Genomic DNA, 13,469 nt, shown 5'->3' with positions numbered 1-13,469 from the left:
AAGCAAGGACTTGGGGCTGGCAATAGAGTGGAGCAAAAAAGTGGGTTTTGCGGCAAATTACAAACACCAATGGTGCAAAAACGACTGGTCGGAGCTATGGACCACATCGAGCTGGGGTTATGACCCAGCCCTATGGGAGATGTTTGCAATAGTGGTGGCTGTGGCGATATGGGCTAATCAGCTGAAAAATAGCAACATTTGTTTCCAAGCAAAAAATACGAAAACAGCAAGGTGTCTAAACCACGTTATCTTCATCCCTGCCCATACTTGCTCTATTACGTCGGCTAGGGCTGCTATGCCTGCAAAATAATATTTGGTGCAGAGCCACCGTCATGGCGGAAGTAGACGACAATATTATTAACGCATTGTTATTTTCCAATTGGCAGGCTTTCAGAATCCAGCATCCCAACGCGCAACCACAGGGTATTCGGTGTCCACAATCCCTTTGGGACACAGTGGACAATCACTGATGCCACTAATCCGTGCCTCCGTGTCGCCGGCTGCCTGGCAGGTCTATGGTAATGTTTGGGAGGAGTGGTGCTCATTAATTCAGGGTAGACCAGTCGATAAATGCGATCAAACACGAGGCTCAGTGACGGCGGGAATTTCTAGAACGGCTGAAGGAAAGCGGGTCGCCGGGGACGTCGGCGCAACGGAAATTATCGGGGTTAGCCTTTTTCTTTCAACTAATGGGATGGGCAGACGTAACAAAGTTCTTTTCATTAAGCAAGCCATTAAAGGATGGAAAAGGCTTCAACCAAGCCAAGAATGCCGCCGCCCCATTTCACTGAGATTATTGCATGACATTATTTCGATATCCCCATCAGTCTGCACATCATAATACGAAGCGGTCCTCATATCTGCAGCTTTTGCGATCGCCTTTTTCGGAGCACTGCGCATTAGCGAATTACTACCACGGTCAAAAAACGCATCGGAAGGTGGACTAATTAACGAGGACATAGTTATATGCAGTGACGTTCTGCGCATTCGGATGAGGAAATCCAAGTGTGATCCCACTGGTAGGGGCTCATGGGTTCTGGTTAACGCATCAAATGACCCAGTTTGCCCGCTAAAGATCATAGAAAGATATGCCGTAATAAAACACGCAAGTAGATTTTTCTTCACTCATACAGACGGGTCCCCTCTGACCAAGTAACAATTCCAAGCAGTTTTCAAGCTATGCTTGGAAAAAAATGGCGCAAATCCAAAAGAGTACTGGACACATTTGTTCTGAATCGGGGCAGCCACAGAAGCAGCTAGGGCAGGAGTGTCAGAGGCCGAGGTGCAGAGAATGGGTAGTTGGAAATTCGCATGCTTCGCCAGACACATAAGACCTGATTTGCTGAATTATCATATGTTATCTCTTACAGGAGTTGAAGTTTGGCTTGTAGGACATTCCTATGTCTTTTGGGCGGAAAAAAGGGCCAAACTGCGTCCAGGAGGAAGGAATCTTGGCCTCCCGGGCCTAGAGGTTAACTGGAGGGGTATCAGAGGCCTCCAGTGGAAACAGGTGTTCAAAGAGATGGTTGACATTTCAAGGAGGGCAAAGCGCCCGGTGGTAATGGTGTTACACGCGGGTGGCAATGATCTAGGCAAGCAAAAGGTGGCGGATCTGTATAAATGGATGACAACAGATATGGAACGGTTCAACTGTTTATTCACAAATATGATACTGGTGTGGTCAGAGATGATACCACGGGCCGTCTGGCGAGGCGCAAGAGATAAAAAAATGCCATAGAGCACACAAGGAGGAAATTCATCGCCCAGATGGGAAAATTTGTGACAGGAAAAGGCTCTATCGTTATCCGTCACTACCAGCTGCAAGGGGATAACACGAGACTATTAAGACCGGACGGAGTTCACTTGACGGACATTGGCCTCGATATTTGTCTGTCTGATTTACAGGATGGGGTTGAACAGGCCCTAACGCTGATAGATGGGGGTCGGAGTCCCGTGTAGGTTATACACAGGATCCTCAGTGGCGGAAGAAGCAGTGGAGGGTAAAGGTTCGTAAACGCTCGTTGGACCCACTCGCCTGTTGATCGTGGACAGGTTCTCGGCGCGAGTCGCCCGTTACGAAGTGTAATTGCCTTTCTCTGCTTATGTAATAAACTGTGACTGACCTGTTCAACCCACCTAGGATTGTCTGTGTTTTCATTACGGGATTGGAGGGAGGGTGGAAGGCACTGGTTACGACACACAGGTCTCCACAGTCTGGCAGGCGTGGTACTGCATAAGGAGCGCCTGCCAGCCCGTGTAATAAAACAACAATAAAATATTGCCAGTGCCCAGTCCCCCCCTCACACCAATCTTCTTGGTGATGCACTAATTGGGATGCCCATGCCGCCCAATGGTTCTTAAAGGGGAAGGGTCCAATGGCCACACCTACAGGGGTTAAGCCAGGTATCCGTGCCATTAACTTCCCCTTTTCCCCCCGCAGACACCTGGAAGCTATTGACCCACCGTCTCTCCCTTAAAAGGGTTATTGGAGGTAAATGGCCATAAATGTATATATGTGTATATATAACTGACCATTGTTACCTTTACTAAGTCACAGCGGAAGAAGCGGAGAAGGGCAAAGGTTTGTAACCGCTCATTGGGTCAACTCGCCTGTTGATCGTGGACAGGTTCTCGGCGCGAGCAGCCCGTTGCAAAGTGTAATTGCCTTTCTCTGCTTATGTAATTAATAAACTGTGACTAGACTGACCTGTTCAACCCACCTAGGATTGTCTGTGTTTTCATTACGGGATTGGAGGGAGAGGGGAAGGCACTGGTTACAACACACAGGTCTCCACAGTCTCAGAAGGTACGAGAAACCCCTGAATGGCCCCTTGGGGAGCCAGGTCTGAGGTGGTCTCTTATAATATACAGCTGGGTTCCTTCTCGTCTGTACATGAACTAGTTGGGTGCAGTTGCGGTGTTTCCTGGTGTGAGTGTAAACACGTTTAAAACACTTTGGCTCAGGCAATGATTTTTTCTTTTCTGATGCTTTTTTCTATAAATTATCCAAGGCTGGACCAAACATATACTTTCACTGTCAGGGAATAGCACACAGCTTTGATTTGGAGGTCACATCACCCTTCCACATCTTTATCTACAGAGCTCATCTTGTAGTTTTAGACAGAACTGATGATCTTGCTGCTATTCTGACAAATTCCACTGAGGCATTAACATTAACCAAAAATCCTGAGGCTTTTTGAAGAATAGGTAAAGACGTGCCTACCCTCCAATAATCCTCAAGTTGGTTCAGCCACCAGAACATGGACATTGCAACAAAGATGGACAGTATATTTGTATGTAATAATGCCACAATGACTCCCAGAATTTCCTGAAAGGTTAAATCTCCTTCCTCTATTATATCTTCTGAGATAAATAACTGGGCTTCTTCCAATTCTGAGTCTTCATCCCATATTATCTTCCTCTTTTTTGCTTCGGGTTGCGCTAGAAAAAAAATTCTAGAGTAGGAGGACAGCAAAGTCTGGATTTCCTGACAGACCACAACTTTTAACTCATCCATTAGGGAAGGCTGTTTTTTTACTATTTTCTCAGTACAAGATTAACAGAATTGTTATTTTTATGCAAAATTCACACCTTTTTATGCAGACAGACCATTTCCTGTTTCTCTTTAGTTTTAGATGCCAGAGTTTTGTCTACCTAAGAGAGAAGGGAAGATATCTATACAATAATCAAAGACCACAGAGAGCTACCCTTACCACGATATACTTACTGGGTCTGGGTTTGCGCTGGGCTCTGCTGAAGCAGAGTGGGAGGAAGACGTACCCTCAATTTCAGACGTGATTTTAGTATATGCAAAGTTCATGTCCTACCTCAATCAGGTGACTTCAGCCAGAGTTACTTATAGGTAAGCGATTGAGACCCAGTGCAATCATCCAACTGGATGTAACTCCTTCCCTGATTCTTCAGTCAAGTTGCTTCTATCTGGTGCCATTGTAGTGGTAGTACACATGAAGCACACTAAGAATTTCTTCTTGGAGAACCATTTCAGTGACTGTGCTCTCTCCCCGTCAGCTAGGTATTTGACAGTGAAAAGCCCCCCGTAATGGCTCCCCTGGCATTCCCAGGGAAGGCACTATCCTGAAAACCAGCATGCGTTCCATCGCATACTCGTGTGGAATGCAACTGGAAGTAATGTCGGCAGAGAGCGCAGTCACGATGAGGTCACCTCCTTTCGTCATGTCTAACAGGACAGATAAAACGCTAAGGTGTGTTTCCTTTCCCTATTTGGGCAAGAAGTCATACTCTTATGGTGCTGTCGTGGAGGGTGACTTGAGAAAATACAGATTTCTGAGCACCAAAACAGCGCTGACGGGAGCCTTTAAGGGTATGTGCACACGCTGTGGATTCTGCTGTGGATCCGCAGCGGATTTGGCCCTGCGGATCTGCAGCAGAATTTGCTGCATTGAACAGTACCATTATATCCTATGGAAAAGGGAAACCGCAGTGCAGACGGTGCGGAATTTTCTGCGCGGTTTTTGCTGCGGTTTCTAATCCGCAGAAAGAATTGACATGTCATTCTTTTCTGCGGATTCCGCTGCGGTTTGCCATCTCCTCCATTGTAGAGGTGATAAACCGCAGGGCAAACCCGCATATAAACCGTAGGTCTTTTGACCTGCGGATTTAGCAAAATCTGCGCAGAAAAATCCGCAGACCGATCCGCAGCGTTTGCACATAGCCTAATAGGTCCTTGGTCTCAATAGTAAATCTTTGCCTTCCTGCAGTTGTGTCACAATTGGTCCAATAGGTGGCAGATCAAATGCACCAGGCAACTGCACCATTAAAATGGCACTGTCAGAGACTAACAGTGGCATATAAATGGTTGAACAGCAGTGATCAAAGATAGCATTGATTGCTGCTATTGCAACAGGTACTAGCACCACCGACACGAAAAACTACTTTAAGCATAATAAACTATCAAATTTCTATTGCCCTGTGTCTGAACTGATTTATCCCCCATTTTACAAAAACTTTGTATTTACTGTATGGAAAGAATTCAGCACCTACAGTGCTGCATTAAATGGTCACTCACAAATGTTACTGTAACCAAAAATGCATAAAAAAGGGTCTTTTCATGTCATTACTCTGGAGCACTTTAACAAATCCTACGGATTCTGAGATTGCTTACTCGTGACATACTGTACTTCATGATAGTCGTAAAATTTCTTCGATCTTTTGTGAAAATGAGCACCCTACTAACACCGTTCGTTTGCAAACATAACATAGGATTAGTTAAAAAACAAAAAAAAAAAAGGTGTGCATTTGTTTGGAGGCCTGGGAAGGTAAGCATCTCTGCCTTTTTTCTGGTGTTTTTTGAAAATTTTTTTGGATTTCTAAATCCTCTTTTTGTGCCGGTGAGCTCTGTATTGATGACATAGGTTTAGGACACAGGATTCCCTATGATAATAGGATTCCAGGACACAGGATTCTTTGCAAGTACAGCGCGGTAACAGGACTTTCTGCATCCATCATTAAACTAGTACGGTACCCAAAACGGATAGTCATCATTACACATCATGAACAGGTAAAAAGAGATGTTTTAGCTATCCTCCTTTACATTTTGAGTATTCAACAAGACACTATTTTTTAGCGCATCTCAAACCTATTTTCATTCTTTATTTAATTGGACTTAGCACAGTGTGCACCAAGGCAAAGGGTGCTTGTGAGTATGTTGCTTTAAAGGAGGTAGCTGGCAGCACTAGTGCTAATCTCTTTTTTCAGAGATTACAAATGTATTGATTTGAATACTATTTTTCTTTGTTTGTGATTTTTAAAAAAAATATTTTTACAATATTTATTGTTTTACTTTTTTTTTTACATTGTCTTAGGATGAGACATCAACTATCTCTGTCCTGATCGCTGATCTAATACTCTGCAATGCTTTTGCAGTGCAGGGCATTAGATCAGCATCTCTCACACAGGGATGAGGCGTGTCAACTCCTGCTCTGAGAAGGACCTTACAGGCCACTATCCCTGGGTGACTCCGTGGCCATCTTTTGGATCGGTGTCACCATGTAAACCATCGGCAAAACGAGTTCGCAATCATGTTGTGCCGATGGTCGCAGAGAGGGAGCTCCCTCCCTCTGCGATTCTCCCTGATGACACTGGGCACTGCTGCAGGGTGTCAGCTAAAGAGGGGACACCTGCATCTAATTGCGGAGGCACTCAGCATGATCATCACACCGTATATTATAATGCAGTTTCAAGGAATGCAGCTCCTGCAATGACATTATTATCTCTATATATAAATCTGAATGTGTGTGTGTGTGTATCACCAACCAATCACGAAGCAGAAGAGTGGGACACCAATCAATCACGAAGCAGCAGGGCTGAGGACGGATACAGCAGGACAGTGCATGGAGAGCGGGGCTGTGGCGGAAGACAGTTTTCAGGACAGGGGCCGAATATTGCCGGCACCCTCCCAACCCTGTCCCGGCTCAGTCGGCGCTCCCCGTCGCCAACTGCGCTATCCCCCCTCTCCCCTGCAGCTTCCCGGCCTAAATTTAGTCCCCGGCTTCTACTGCAGCCTACTACAGCGCTAGGCCACGCCCCCCGCAGGCCACCCAATCACACACGCTGCAGCTCCGCCCACTCCGTCAAGCTCCACCCACTCTGGCCACCCGCGCTAGGCCACGACCCCCCGCAGGCCGCCCAATCACATGCGCTGCAGCTCCGTTCTAGCTCTGCCCAGCTCCGCCCAAACTAACAATCTGCGCACCTCTCTCTCCTGGTCCCGGCGTCACGTGTGGTGCATGGAGAGCGGGGATGTGGAGGAAGGCAGACAGCAGGGCTGTAGAGGGAGAGAGCGGGAGAGCAGGGCTGTGAAGGAAGAGAACGGGGCTGTGGATGGGGAGAGCAGGGCTGTGGAGGGAGAGAGCGGGAGAGCAGGGCTGTGGACGAAGAGACCGGGGCTGTGGAGGGAGAGAGCGGGACAGCAGGGCTGTGGAAGAAGAGAGCAGGGCTGTGGAGGGACACGGATGTAGAGCGATGCTGCGGATAGAAAGGGACGGCGGGTGGAGAGCGGGGCTGCGGAAGGAGAGAGCGTGATGGCGGGTGGAGAAGCGGGGCTGTTAAGGAAGACAGTGGGACCCACAGTTAAGTACTATGCCCGGGCAACGCCGGGCTCTTCAGCTAGTGTGTGTGTGTGTGTGCACATATTTATATATATATATATATATATATATATATATATACACACACACACATACACACACATACTGTACATACAGTATATATATAAAAAAACAAATGTATGTATGTGTGTGTGTGTATCACCAACCAATAACGAAGCATCTTTCATTTCACCAGAGCTGTTCAAAAGAAGCTGAGCTGTGATTGGTTGCTATGACCAACAGTTTTCCTTGCAACCAATCACTAAGCATCTCTCATTTCACCAGAACTGGTTAAAAGAAGCTGAGCTGTGATTGGTTGCTAAGAGCAAGTTTTCCCACTTGACAACACCTCAGCAGACACTGACATGGTGGGAGAAATCTAGCATCCCCGGGAACATAAGCTCCCAGCCATTGTCTGCCCCCCAGAAAGGAGCAGAGAGCACATGACAGAAATGAATCCCCCCCTCCCGTGCCAATATACACATCACACATCCTCCATCCCATAGGCACATCTTCCATCTTAAAGGGATCTCCGGTATGGAAGTCAGGGCAAATCCATAGAGCGCTTTGGTTTTGACCCCAGGCCTCTCTTAAAGGGATCCCCGGTATAGAAGTTAGAACCGTTCCACTCGGCTCTGTGGTTCTGATCCCAGGGTCACTTAAAGGGATCATTAGTATGCAAGTTAGGGCAAATCCGCTCAGCGTTTTGGTACTGACCCCAGGCCTTTCTTAAAGGGATCTCCGGTATGGAAGCAGGGCAAATCCATCCAGTGCTTTGGTTCTGACCCCATGCCTCTCTTAAAGGGATCCCCGGTATGGAAGTCAGGACAATTGCCTTCAAATGCTCTGGTAGTGACCCCAGGCTCTCTTAAAGGGATCTCCTGTACGGAAGATAGGACAAAACCCTCAGCGCGGATTCTGACCCCAGGGTTCTATTAAAGGGATCATTGGTATGCAAGTCAGGGCAAATCCATCCAGCACTCTGGTTCTGATCCCAGGCTTTCTTAGAGGGATCCTCGGTATGGAGGTTAGGGTAAACCCACTCTGCACTTTGGTACTGACCCCATGCCTCTCTTAAAGGGATCCCCGGTATGGAAGTCAGGGCAATTGCCTTCAAATGCTCTGGTACTGACCCCAGGCTCTCTTAAATGGATCTCCTGTACGGAAGTTAGGGCAAATCCCTCAGTGCTCTGATTCTGACCCCAGGGTTCTATTAAAGGTATCATTGATATGCAAGTCAGGGCAAATCCACTCAGTGCTTTGGTTCTGATCCCAGGCTTTCTTAAAGGGATCTCCGGTATTGAAGTTTGGGTAAATCCCTCAGCGCTCTGATGGAAGTTAGGGTAAATCCCCCAGCGCTCTGATTCTCACCCCAGACTTCTATAAAAGGGATCATTGGTATGAAAGTCAGAGCAAATCCACTCAGCGCTCTGGTTCTGACGCCAGGCCTCTCTTAAAGGGATCCCCAGTATAGAAGTTAGGACTGTTCCACTCAGTGCTCTGGTTCTGACCCCAGGATGACGGGATGATGTGGGATATTAGGGGTAGTAGTCCGGTGGCTCTGGCTGACAGGATGATGCAGGATATTAGGGGAAGTAGTCCGGTGGCTCTGGCTAACGAGATGATGCGGGATATTAGGGGGAGTAGTCCAGTGGCTCTTGCTGATGGGATGATGCGAGATATTAGGGGGTAGTAGTCCGGTGGCTCTGGCTGATGGGATGATGTGCGATAATAGGGGTAGTGTTATGAATGGGTCACCGAGGAGGAGAGCAAGACCAAGAAAGCCACAGAAAACCAGAGAGGCTGGTAACTAAGCGGATTGCAGACCCCAGATCCTATCCACACAACTAGCAGTAGCCGTGGAGCGTGCCTACGATGATCCCAGATGCCTCGGCACAGCCGGAGAGCTAAATAAGCCTAAAGCAAGAAAAGGGAAATCTAAACTGCCCCAGAGCAGACCCCAAAGGAATAGATAGCCCCCAAACATACAGTATATTGTCGGTGAGACAAGATGAAAACACAAGCGCAGGTAGGAAAATAGACTGAGCAAACGATGGGGCCCACACTGACTAGACAGGACAGGAAAGGAAAGACACTGTCTGCAATCACGCAAAAAAACCTGCAAAAAAGTCCAACACGTCTGAAAAAAAATACTGAAGTCGCACGACTTCGCCCACTATATCAGCACTCGTTCGTTTATTCTGAAAGCAGAGCAAAAAGAGACCAATCTAATAAGGGACAAAAACAAACTGGCACAAGCAGTAACATATGGATGGTGATTCAGCACAGCCCCGGCCGAAGCTGGCTGATCCACACAAAACTGAAATAGACAAAACCAGATCAAATGTGAACAATAGCAAAAGAACACTTAGCTGAGCATGCAGGGACTGAGCTGGAAACTAAGACCTCAGGAGGCAGGAAAAAATCACCAGCAGGGATAGATGGAGTCGGCTGTCTTAAATCCAGTCTGAAACCCCAGATCTCCAATCGTCCTCATTATCAGGTGGCAAGACTCTGTTAATAAGATCAGCTCCATTACCTCCAGTAACCACCAGAGGGAGCCCAGAAAGAGAACTCACAACCCCTCTGTCAATATGACCAGCTCCACTAGGCCAGAAAGCGAACTCACAACAGGGTTGTAGTCCGATGGCTCTGGCTGACGGGATGATGTGGGATATTAGGGGTAGTAGTCCGGTGACTCTGGCTGATGGGATGATGTGCGATATTAGGGGTAGTAATCCGATGGCTCTGGCTGACGGGATGATGTGGGATATTAGGGGTAGTAGTCCGGTGACTCTGGCTGATGGGATGATGTGCGATATTAGGGGTAGTAATCCGATGGCTCTGGCTGACGGGATGATGTGGGATAATAGGGGTAGTAGTCCGGCGGCTGTGACGAGATGATGTGGGATATTAGCGGTAGTTGTCCGGTGGCTCTGGCTGACGGGATGATGTGGGATATTAGGGGTAGAAGTCAGGTGGCTTTGACGGGATGATGTGGGATATTAGGGGTAGCAGTCAGGTAGCTCTGGCTGACGGAATGATGTGGGATATTATAGTGAATGTGGCTATGCGGAGTGGGCGGGGCTCTATGCACAAATTATAATGAGAATATATATATATATATATATATATATATATATATATATATATTCTCATTATAATTTGTTTCAACTAACCGTAGTTAGTTACTATGCCCGGGCAGCGCCGGGCTCTTTAGGTAGTATATATATATATATATATATATATATATATATATATATATATATATATATACACACAGTTGTGGCCAAAAGTATTGACACCCCTGCAATTCTGTCAGATAATACTCAGTTTCTTCCTGAAAATGATTGCAAACACAAATTCTTTGGTATTATTATCTTCATTTTATTTGTCTTAAATGAAAAAACACAAAAGAGAATGAAGCAAAAAGCAAAACATTGATCATTTCACACAAAACTCGAAAAAATGGGCCAGACAAAAGTATTGGCACCCTCAGCCTAATACTTGGTTGCACAACCTTTAGCCAAAATAACTGCGACCAACCGCTTCCGGTAACCATAAATGAGTTTCTTACAATGCTCTGCTGGAATTTTAGACCATTCTTCTTTGGCAAACTGCTCCAGGTCCCTGATATTTGAAGGGTGCCTTCTCCAAACTGCCATTTTTAGATCTCTCCACAGGTGTTCTATGGGATTCAGGTCTGGACTCATTGCTGGCCACCTTAGAAGTCTCCAGTGCTTTCTCTCAAACCATTTTCTAGTGCTTTTTGAAGTGTGTTTTGGGTCATTGTCCTGCTGTAAGACCCATGACCTCTGAGGGAGACCCAGCTTTCTCACACTGGGCCCTACATTATGCTGCAAAATTTGTTGGTAGTCTTCAGACTTCATAATGCCATGCACACGGTCAAGCAGTCCAGTGCCAGAGGCAGTAAAGCAACCCCAAAACACCAGGGAACCTCCGCCATGTTTAACTGTAGGGACCGTGTTCTTTTCTTTGAATGCCTCTTTTTTTCTCCTGTAAACTCTATGTTGATGCCTTTGCCCAAAGAGCTCTACTTTTGTCTCATCTGACCAGAGAACATTCTTCCAAAACGTTTTAGGCTTTTTCAGGTAAGTTTTGTCAAACTCCAGCTTGGCTTTTTTGTCTCGGGGTAAGAAATGGGGTCTTCCTGGGTCTCCTACCATACAGTCCCTTTTCATTCAGACACCGATGGACAGTACGGGTTGAGACTGTTGTACCCTTGGATTGCAGGGCAGCTTGAACTTGTTTGGATGTTAGTCGAGGTTCTTTATCCAACATCCGCACAATCTTGCGTTGAAATCTCTTGTCAATTTTTCTTTTCCGTCCACATCTAAGGAGGTTAGCCACAGTGCCATGGGCTTTAAACTTCTTGATGACACTGCGCACGGTAGACACAGAAACATTCAGGTCTTTGGAGATGGACTTGTAGCCTTTAGATTGCTCATGCTTCCTCAAAATTTGGTTTCTCAAGTCCTCAGAGACAGTTCTTTGGTCTTCTTTCTTTTCTCCATGCTCAATGTGGTACACACAAGGACACAGGACAGAGGTTGAGTCAACTTTAATCCATGTCAACTGGCTGCAAGTGTGATTTAGTTATTGCCAGCACCTGTTAGGTGCCACAGGTAAGTTACAGGTGATGTTAATTACACAAATTAGAGAAGCATCACATGATTTTTCGAACAGTGCCAATACTTTTGTCCACCCTCTTTTTTATGTTTGGTGTGGAATTATATCCAATTTGGCTTTAGGACAATTCTTTTTGTGTTTTTTCATTAAAGACAAATTAAATGAAGATAATAATACCAAACAATTTGTTTGCAATCATTTTCAGGAAGAAACTGAGTATTATCTGACAGAATTGCAGGGGTGTCAATACTTTTGGCCACAACTGTATGTATATATATATATATATATATATATATATATATACACACACACATACACACATACATACACACACACACACACACACACACTACCATTCAAAAGGAAGTCACCAGGACAATTTTTTGTTTTCCATGAAAACTCATGCTTTTATTAATAAAATGAGTTCTCAAATTAATTTAAAATCTAGTCCAGACATTGACAAGGTTCAAAAAAAAGATTTTTATTTGAAATAATAATTTTATCCTTCAAACTTTGTTTTCGTCAAAGAATGGAATGCTCCCTTTGCAGCAATTACAGCATTGCAGACTTTTGGCATTCTAGCAGTTAATTTGCTGAGGTAATCTGGAGAAATTTCACCCCTTGCTTCCAGAAGCCCCTCCTACAAGTTTGTTTGGCTTGATGGGCACTTTTTGCGTACCATACGGTCAACCTGCTCACGCAACGGCTCAATGGGGTTGAAATCTGGTGACTGCGCTGCCCACTCCATTACAGATAGAATACCAGTTGCCTGCTTCTTCCATAAATAGTTCTTGCTTAATTTGGAGATATGCTTTGGGTCATTGTCCTGTTGTAGGATGAAATTGGCTCCAATGAAGCGCTGTCCACAGGGTATGGCATGGCGTTGCAAAATGGAGTGATGCCCTTCCTTATTCAAAATCCCTTTTACCTTGTACAAATCTCCCACTTTACCAGCACCAAAGCAACCCCAGCCCATCACATTACATTACCTCCACCATGCTTGACAGATGGCGTCAGGCACTCTTTCAGCATCTTTTCAGTTGTTCTGTGTCTCACAAATGTTCTTCTGTGTGATCCAAACACCTCAAATTTGGATTCGTCTGTACATAACACTTTTTACCAATCTTCTTCTGTCCAATGTCTGTGTTCTTTTGTCCATATATTTTCCTTTTATTAGCCAGTCTCAGATATGGCATATTCTTTGCCACTCTATCCAGAAGGCCAGCATCCCAGAGTTGCCTCTTCACTGTAGACGTTGACACTGGCATTTTGCATGTACTATTTAATGAAGCTGCCAGTTGAGGACCTGTGAGGCATCGATTTCTCAAAATACAGACTCTAATGTACTTGTGCTGTTGCTCAGTTCTCTTTCTACTCTGGTTAGCGCCTGTTTGTGCTCTCCTCTGAAGGGAGTAGTACACACCGTTGTACCAAATCTTCAGTTTCTTTGCAATTTCTCGCATGGAATAGCTTTCATTTCTAAGAACAAGAATAGACTGTCGAGTTTCACATGAAAGTTCTTTCTTTCTGGCCATTTTGAGAATTTAATGGAACCAACAAATGTAATGCTCCAGATTCTCAACTAACTCAAAGGAAGGTCAAGTTTATAGCTTCTCTAATCAGCCAAACTGTTTTCAGCTGTGCTGACAAACTTGCACAAGGGTTTTCAAGGGTATTCTAACTATCCATTAG

Source organism: Dendrobates tinctorius, unplaced genomic scaffold (genome assembly GCF_039654945.1).
Source record: "Dendrobates tinctorius isolate UK_male_01 unplaced genomic scaffold, ASM3965494v1 ptg000009l, whole genome shotgun sequence".
NCBI classification, from domain to species: domain Eukaryota; kingdom Metazoa; phylum Chordata; class Amphibia; order Anura; family Dendrobatidae; genus Dendrobates; species Dendrobates tinctorius.
This window is presented reverse-complemented; position numbering follows the sequence as displayed.